Here is a 7,199-nt window from a genome sequence, read left to right on the forward strand (position 1 = left end):
AGTTCTCTTGCGCATGTCTTCGAAGCCATCTTTACAGAGGAGCTTTTTCGTACGTAACACAGTCTGCTGGTCAGCTTTGTCAGCAGGGCTAGTTCAAAGCCTACGCTGCAGGATGCAATCAGGGGGAAATGTGCGGGTGGAGCCTTCTGTGTTGCTTACCCTTTGATTTCAGTGCCGTCCTCCAGTCTGAATCTTGCAGTGTTTTTGCTGAGGCATAAAAGTTCAATGGAGCGAGCAGATCTTCCTCACCCACACACGCACCTCCACCCCAGCTCAAGGCAAAGGCACAAAACCTCTGGGGGTGCGTTGTTTTATTGAACGCGTAGCAGCTACCCAGCATCAGGGGAGTTGCGTACAGCGAACAGCTGCAGGTGCCTGGGGCTTGACCAGCATCGCCTGGAAGGGAAAAAGGGGAAAAAGGTGACCGTGGGGACTTGCTATCAGTTCATCTGGGTCCCTGTTGCCCTGCACGCCCCCCTAAGCCAAACGCCATTTCTGAACAGTCACTCTGCGTCTCCCTCTGTCCCCTTTTGGTCAGGGCTCTCATGCGACACTACGGGGACAGAGAGGTTCTTCTGGGGATCCGGGGCAGAATGATGATGGCACTAAGTCATAGTTACAGTTAAAGATTTATTTTTTAACAGAATTTAATGATCAGCGTAGCATAGGATTTCATGATCAGAGCAGCACAGGATTTCTATAAGCAGCATCGGCGTAGCACAGTTTTATAAGTAGCGTAGCACCGAATTTTATAGCACAGCTTAGCTTATGGTTCCTAATCACCTGGACCCACTGCAGATCGGGTCACATCTTAATACTTGGCTTGCCATGTCAATATAACAATCATAACCTAGACTCAAACCACATAAAAGAATACGAGTCGCCCTCTCAGTCCTTGGAGGAAGCAGACTGCTTGATTTTATAGGCAGTGCTCTGTGTGCTGCTGCGCTTCCCTGTTCTGGGATGGGGTCATCACAACCTGGCTGGCCTGGTGCCCGGGACCTTCATGGCCCGTAAGGAGGGAAGAAGTCAGCCTGGCGCCCAGGAACCTTGAGGCCGATAGGGAGGGGGAGAAGAAGGCTGCCTGGTGCACAGGACCTTCAGGGCCTGCGGAGGAGGGGAAAGGGGACTGCTGCGTGACCAGCTCGGTCACAGAGCCTGGCCGTTTGCCTCACAAAACGGCATTCGTTAAGCTAACCATATTACCAGGGGTCAGGAGCAGGAGGTACCGGTCACAAGTGCAATTGTTTATTGCCTCCATCAGATGGTTCCTGAAGTGCTGGGATGGCAGCAATGCAGGGCCCAAATACCAGGTTAGGCGGGAGGCCACTGGTGACCTGGATTGGATGGGGAGGGACAGCAGGGGGACAGGCTGGGGGCAGCAGGACAGCAGAAGAGTTTTCTTTGGTGAACATATTCAGCATCTGCTGTCCTTACCCCATCGCTGAGCAGGGCGAGGCATGAGTGTTGTCTTTTCACTGTGCGCTTTGCCAGCAGCCCTGCTGCAGCCAGGAGACAAGGTCGTCAAAGAGGGAGAAGACGTAAGGCGGATCAGGCAGCCCACAGGCTACTACATCTCATCAGGCGCTGATGATCCGTCTCCTGTGAGCACACTGAGATCAAGAGCAGCACCTGCAAACCAGGCCAAAGAGGTGGAAAGGAGGTTTGTTGAAAGAGGGCTGAAGAGCAGCCCCCTCCTGCTGCCCTGTTGTGGATCGCTCCTCTGTGCTCGGTCCCCACGGCATCGGAGGCGGTGCTGAGGTGCTGGAGTGAAACGTTAGGGTGCTGCAAAGGAGCAGGCAGTGATGGCCAAGAGGCAGACCCTCTCCTCGGCTGCACAGTCACGCCTGTGTTTAGCAAAGTCGTTGGTTTCCAGCGGTGCCAGGGAACAGTTTGCGGTGCCTGGCAGGAGCATCACAGACTAGTTGGGTCTCCTTCTGTGCTCTGAACTTGCAGAGAGCTACAGAGGTGACAAAACTTCTTGGCCAGGAAGACCCTCCTCAGGTGACCCAACGCGTGTTTGAAATCCACCTAGAGAGTATTGATCCTTGTAGAAGAGAGACGATCCCAAAGCATCAAGTTTGGATCGCTGCAACAGCTTTGGGAGTAAAAAACGATGGCAAAGTTAGAGCATTTCCGTTTTTGTTTCTCTCAGTCAAAGCATTGTCAGATACCACAGTGATGGGCAATGTATCAGGTCTGAAGACAGCCTCCTAAGTTGGCGTTTCCGATGTCCATAATGTCTAATGAGGACAGACACAGTCTGCACAGGCCTGACATAGCTTCCTAGAGCCTGGAAGCCCTGGCAGCTGGCTCTGGTCAGGCTCCTTGTTGCCTTTACTAATAATAGCAACGAAATACATATATTTTTTTTAATCTTTCTTTTTTTTTTCCTTTTTTTTTTTTGTTTTCCCCACCAGGCACCTTCATAGGAATAATAGTAAAAAGTGAAATAAGAAAAAACTCTGGCCAGGTCACCTGATGGATAAGATGCCTTCCATAAAAGGAGCCCCTCGGGGCTCAGGCATTCTTCAGCCACGTTCACCTGACCAAGCCCGCCTGCTGTGGCATTTTGTGAAGGGCAATGAACGTCACGCTGCCCAAGCACAAGAGCTGTAGCTGAAGTGTGTGAGTGAGGAGCGGGCAGCAAAGGCACACCCTGCTCGACATCCAGCTGCCAGGATCCTCTGCTTCCCTGGGTAGCATCGGGCGCTGCCAGCTCCTGAGCCCTGACCCCGTGTCGTGGTTTAACCCCAGGAGGCAGCTCAGCACCACACAGACGCTCACTCACTCCCCCCCCACCACCGATGGGATAGGGGAGAGAATCAGAAGGGTAAAAGTGAGGAAACTCATGGGTTGAGATAAAGACGGTTTACTAATTCAAGCAAAAGCCGCGCACGCAAGCCAAGCAAAATAGGGAATTCCTTCACCACTTCCCATTGGCAGGCAGGTGTTCAGCCATCTCCAGGAAAGCAGGGCTCCATCACGTCTAACGGAGACTTGGGAAGACAAAACGCCATCACTCCGAACGTCTCCCCTTTCTTTTCCTTCTTCCCCCAGCTTTTATTGCTGAGCGTGACACCATGGGGTATGGAATATGAACCTGTAAGAGACCAGGTGCTTTGCTACACGAGTCTCATGGACGCAGTCCTGGACCTGGAACAAGTGGAAAAGCAACCCTCAGCAACCCAAACGTGCCAGCCAAAGCTGTGAACAGGCACGCTTACAGCCCTGGGCAGGTTTTATTCATCTGGCTGGTGCGGCTCCAGGAAGAAGTGGGAGCTCTGCCGGCGGACGAAGAGCCCTTTGCCAGCTGCTGGGGTCTGGGAGGTGCCCGGGCCGTGGCAGCCGTGTGGCCTCAAGGGGACACATCCCCGTGCAGGCCCGTGTCACAAAGGGGCAGTGATGTGGCACCCGCCTGGCGCTTGTGACCTCACCTGGCCAGGGCTTGGGATCCCGAAAAGCGGGCCAGCGAAAGGTAGTTGGGCTGAGCCGGCCTTCGGGATAACTCGGCTCCTTCCCTTGCTACTTGCGTGCCTACTTTTTTCCAAGCATTTATCATTTACTGCCCACTTCGCCTCACCTTCCATCCTCTTTCAAAGGTAATTCTGAGTCGACTTTCGGGACAGATCATAGAGTAGGTAGACTGGGATAAAAGTATAGGCTGGTCTATACCTTCTGAGCTCTAGGCTGAGCTATTTACACCTCTGTAGGCTGGCCAGATATGCGCTGTGGGTAGAGTTCCTATTTGCTAATTCTTATTTCTTTACCGTATGCTAGGATAGGTAAGTAGCGGGGGTGGTAGTGTAGTCTGAGGCCTTGGGCTCAGCCTAGAATGCCAAGAAGCCCACCCTGACTGACATGGTAGGAAGGGAGACAGAAAAGGAGCACAGCAAAGGCAGCCGCTAAAGTAGCGGCCGAAAGCTGGTCACCCCTGCGTACAAGGTGGGCAGACGTGAGCTGGAGAGCCAGAGGGCTCTGCCGCTAACGCTAGCCACAGATCAGCAGCAGGTCCTCTTCAGAGAAGGTGACACGCAATGCAGTCTTTCAAAAGGGCCTTGGTAATTGCTGTCAATCGGAGTCCTGTGACAGGGACACTAGGGCCATCAGCCTGCAGCTCTGCAGCAGTTCCGCTCCAGTTTCAGTACCACTGAAACACTTTTGATGGTGGATGCTGTTCTGTGGGTTGTGTTTGCGGGGGGGGGTTTAATCCTTTTGCTGAGCTACAATTATTTCTTTGCCATCAGGTGACGGGATTGGCACTGATCTCTTTCTGGAGTGCGTCCTGACATCCTTTGTCATCCAAAGCTGTCCCCTCTGTTCCCGAGAGGAGCGATGGCCGCAATGGGGAACGACTCCTGTGAGTAACGACTTCACCAGCAGGCTTGGACTTTGTGAATCCCCAAAGGCAACGGACGTGGCTGGTGCTCCATCCCTGAACGTTGATGTGCTGACAGCCTCGAGTGAATTCTGGGGCGTTTCCTGGTAGCAGCCAGACTTGCCCAGGTGTTTTCGATTAGACACAGGAAAACGCATTTTATCACTCCTCTGCCACTATGTACAAGACTTTGAAAGATGACGTTGCTCGTAGAAAGTTCTGACATCAGTAGGGTTACTTTCTGTGCTAGGTACTTGCTTGTTTTCATCAGGTTACAGTCAGGAGAAGGGAAGGCTTGACCTGATAATCCAATTCATGACTCTAGGGGGAAAGGAAGGTAGCCCAAGGCACAGAAATCAGTGTGGGTTCATTGGCCTTTCGGCAAAGGCAGCGGGGGAACAGAGTATTTTCCAAAACCGCTTCTTGACCAGTAACTGTCAACGGCAGTGATAGGCTTCCTCCGACGGTTCTGTGTTGGAGGTTGGAGCTGGTTCTTCTGCGCGCTCCTGTAGACAACTTGACTTTTAAATACGCTTTCGTGCAACAATATCGTCTCCTCTCTTTTCAAATGTCATTTCCCTGCAGTCCTTGCCGAGGGAATGGCTCCGCCACAAACGATCCTCTTTCCCCCGGAGAAGATTTGCATGGCCTGGCAGCAAAGACAGAGACCTGGAGCGGGACTCCACAACCTGGGCAATACGTGCTTCCTCAACTCCGTCCTGCAGTGCCTGACGTACACACCCCCTCTGGCCAACTACCTGCTCTCTCGGGAGCACAGCCGGTCCTGTGAGTCCTTTTAGGAACGTCTCCTTGCACATCAGCTGGGCACTGATCCCAAGGATTCCCAGCATCTGGAATTGGATTTAGGAGAAAAGCAGCCCTTCTTTCCAACCCCCCGAGTTGGTGTTCTTTGAACACTCAAGCCTAGGAGACGCTTGTCGTGCCTAGGTGTGCTCATCTTCAGAAAGGCACCTCTTTCTAGCCCCGGGTCTCGGTCCCTACTCCTGCAAGTTAAACTCTCTTTGCTCGTTGCACAGAAAACTTCTGTCAGTTTAGCATCTCTCTGAGGAAAGTTTTCTATGCACTAAAATGTCCCGGGCTTGTTGGGACGCTGGCACCTTGGGAGAAGAGGAGTGGAGACTGTTCTTATAACTTCAAGACCTCCACGAGGTTTCCCACGGCTAGGGATATTTTGCTCACCTGAGAAGCTTCCTTCCCTCCCTCCCTCCCTCCCTCTTTAGGTCGTCAGCAAGGCTTCTGCATGATGTGCATAATGGAAGCGCACGTTAACGAGGTCCTGCATTTCTCAGCCAGTGCCATCCAGCCTTGGACTGTCGTCCGTGTCCTCACACGTAAGTCATTTCAGGTGCTTTCACAGGTTTTCTTCCCTTCTTGGAGGGGAGAGCTATTAACCTCTTCTTTCTTAGGAATAGGAGGACATTTCCGGCATGGCATGCAGGAAGACGCCCATGAGTTCTTACGCTACACTGTCGATGCCATGCAGAGAGCTTGTCTGAGTGGAAGCAGCAAGTAAGCACGAGCAAATTACCTTTTCAATGTTCCTGAGCCCTTTGGACTCCTTGAGGTACTCCCATCAAGGAAACCCTACACCCAGGGTTTTCAGACCAAGCAAAACTCTTGGGGGAGATAACTCTCTGCCCTACTTCTGAGCTCCAACTGCCATTTGTTTCCAGCTTGGACATCTCTTCTCAAGCAACTACCATTGTCCATCAAATATTTGGGGGCTTTCTGAGATCCAGAGGTACTTTCCCATGACTATTGCTCTCCTTGGAATTGTCTGTGCCCTTCTGTCTGCCTGTGATAAACAGCTGGTCGTGTGACTGGCGTAGTAGGTATGGAGGACGTAAACCGGCACAGCCAGTCCACTTCCCTTATCGCTGAGCATTTCCATTTGCCTTCCAGTCACATGCTTGAGCTGCAAAGCGGTTTCCGATTCCTACGAGGCCTTCCTGGATGTCCCTTTGGATATAAAAGTAAGAGGGTTTGTAGCTGTGATTCAAGACGTCCCAAGGCCCCTGTAGCTTCCCAGAATAAACACAGGGGGCGGAAAAACACATACTGTGAACAAAAGAGAGCTGAGTGGTGGGTGGGAGGTGGAACGGACTGTGTCCTTCTGGGGAGGCCGTGGCAGCGGTCCCCCTGTAGGTGCTGGCTTTAAGCTGGACAAGCACGCATTATCCTCTCCGCACCCTTGGCGGACTCTCATCCTTCTTCCCTCTGCCCTGCCTCAACACCCGTCTGGCTCCCAGGCTGATGGGTTGTATTGGTTTCATTATTGATGACCCTGCACACCATCGGTAGCTGAACTGTGCGGTGCCACAGGGAGGTAGCTCTTGAGTGCCCCAGGAATCCCTGGGAAAGGAGGGAAATGTTCAGCATAATACCCGCTTTCTGCCTCCTTCTGGACACTGCTGGCGGGTTCACAGTGGGTCTCCTCAGCCTCAGGTACCTGGGCTGCCTTGTCAGCTCCTAGGAAGTGTTTGGGCGAGGGCGTTTCCCCGAGCTCACTGCTCTCCTTTCTCACTCCTCCAGGCAGCCTCATCTGTCACCGCAGCTCTGGAGGACTTTGTCAAACCCGAGCAGCTGGACGGCGAAAACTGCTTTAAATGTAGCAAGTAAGATGATTGCCATCGACATATTAATATTAGATCCTGCGTGAAGGTGCTGCATGTCATCGAGCATAAGTCATCTTTTCGCGTATGTTCAACGCACAATCATGACACGCAGCTGTTTTGTTTAATGTGTCCTTATGCAACTGAAGAGCCTTAAAATAGGGTAAGGATGTGCGAGACATGAAAGC

Source organism: Aptenodytes patagonicus, chromosome 28 (genome assembly GCF_965638725.1).
Source record: "Aptenodytes patagonicus chromosome 28, bAptPat1.pri.cur, whole genome shotgun sequence".
Taxonomy (NCBI): Eukaryota; Metazoa; Chordata; class Aves; order Sphenisciformes; family Spheniscidae; genus Aptenodytes; species Aptenodytes patagonicus.